Source organism: Pinus tabuliformis, chromosome 9 (genome assembly GCF_031772625.1).
Source record: "Pinus tabuliformis cultivar Carrire ecotype Pingquan chromosome 9, CPIR1, whole genome shotgun sequence".
Lineage (NCBI taxonomy): Eukaryota > Viridiplantae > Streptophyta > Pinopsida > Pinales > Pinaceae > Pinus > Pinus tabuliformis.
This window is the reverse complement of record NC_142307.1, coordinates 1,134,527,114-1,134,529,314: the sequence shown is the minus strand read 5'-3', so window position 1 is coordinate 1,134,529,314 and position 2,201 is coordinate 1,134,527,114.

Genomic DNA, 2,201 nt, shown 5'->3' with positions numbered 1-2,201 from the left:
TGTTGCAATTAAAGCAGAAGTTGAAAAACTTTTGCGGGCTAGTTTCATTTACCCTATTGCTCTTACTGACTAGGTTTCCAACATTGTTCCTGTCATGAAGAAACAAGGAACAATACAAGTGTGCATTGATTACAGGGATGTAAATCAAGCCTATCCAAAGGACAATTATCCTACACCTTTTATCGACCAGATTATTGACAAATGTGCTGAATGCAAATTTTTTTCATTTATGGATGGATTTTCCGGCTACAATAAAATCAATATACGCCCACAAGACCAATAGAAAACAACTTTTATTTGTCCATGGGGCACATTCGCTTATAGGAAACTCCCATTCGGTTTGAAGAATGTTGGGGCTACATTTCAGAGGGAAATGAATTATGCCTTCCATGACATCAAGCACATTGTTCAACCTTACCTTGGTGATTTACCTCCTCATTCACGAAAGCGAACTAATCACCCACAACATTTGAGAGAAATATTTTTATGGTGCTGACACTACAAGATTCGACTCAATCCACACAAATGTGTGTTTTGTGTTGGTTCTGGTCACTTGCTTGGATTTGTAGTGTCTCAAGAAGGGATTTGACTAGATCCATTAAAGGTTCAGGAAATTTTGGATTTGCCTCCACCTTCAAATCTTTTACAGTTACAAAGACTCCAAGGGAAAGCCAACTTTCTAAGGAGGTTCATTCCTAATTACGCTGAAATGGCTAAAGGTTTTACATGTCTTTTGAAAAAGGAGATACCCTTTCATTGGGATTAGGTTGCGCAAGCTTCCTTTGACACTCTTAAAGATACCTTGATTAGAGCTTCATTAATGTATTCTCCAAATGATCAAAATTACTATTACCTGTATCTCACCGCTGTAGATACAACCATTGGCATGGTTTTAGTCCAGGAAGAAAATGGGATTGAACATCCTATTTATTACTTGAGTTGTAATCTAAACAATACAGAAAGTAAGTACTCTTATGTCGAAAAACTAGCTTTGGCAGTTGTGCAAGTTGTTCAAAGATTTCGCCACTATATCCTGTTATGGAAAACAACTGTCATTTCAGATTGCAACCCTATGACATACATTCTGTCACGTCAATTTCTGGGGGGAAAATATTCGAAATGGATAGTTATTTTACAGGAATTTGATTTAGAATTCATCAAGTCTAAGTCAAAGAAATCTCTAGTTTTCGCTGAGTTACTATGTGACCTTCCCTCGACCTCCATCGAATCAACATCAAAACCATAAAAATTGGATGAGTCTCTATTTCTAATATTGTCACCTGACACCGGGTATGGAGATAAACTAATTTATCTCCAAACCCAAACTTTCCGGCAAGATACCTCTCGCTTGTAATAGCGACGTATTATTTACCAAGCCAAAGATTATCTGATCATTAGCGACACACTTTACCATCGTGGTATTGATATGGTTTTATGGAGGTGCCTCATGCATGAGGAGGCTGAGAAAGCATTGATTAATTTCCATTCAGGTGCCTATGGTGGACACTTATCTGGATATGAAATCGCATAAAGGATTCTTCGTGCTGGTTACTTCTAGCCAACCATATTTAAAGATTGTATTATTGTTGTCAGAAGTTGTCATGCATGCCAGATATATGACCGAAAAACCATATTACCACTTGCACCACTGCATCTAGTCATTGTTGTTGGCCCATTCGCCAAATGGGGCATTGACTTTATGACATGTAACCCCACCTCGGCCGAAGAGCATGGGTATATCATAGTCGTCGTTGACTATTTTACCAAATGGGGCGAGGCGATGCCAATATTGAACAACAGTGGAAAAATGGCTGCCAATTTTTTTTTTAACCATGTGGTTGCTCGGTTTGGTGTACCACAAGCCATAGCTACAGATCATGGGTCGCATTTTCGCAATCACATGATGGCTGAGTTGACTACTAAGTTAGGACTGTCACATGATAGTTCTACCCCGTATTACCTGCAAGCGAATGGGCAAGTTGAGGCCATCAACAAAGTCCTAAAGCAGATGTTGCAAAGAATGATAGGGGTTCATAAAATAAACTAGCACTTAATCCTGTACTCTTCCTTGTGCGAATATCGAACCTCAGTGAGAAATGCAACTAGATTTACACCCTTTCAATTGGTGTATGGTTTGGAAGCAATATTACCGATACAATTTGAAATTTCATCTCTCAAACTCACGATTGACCTGTTACCTG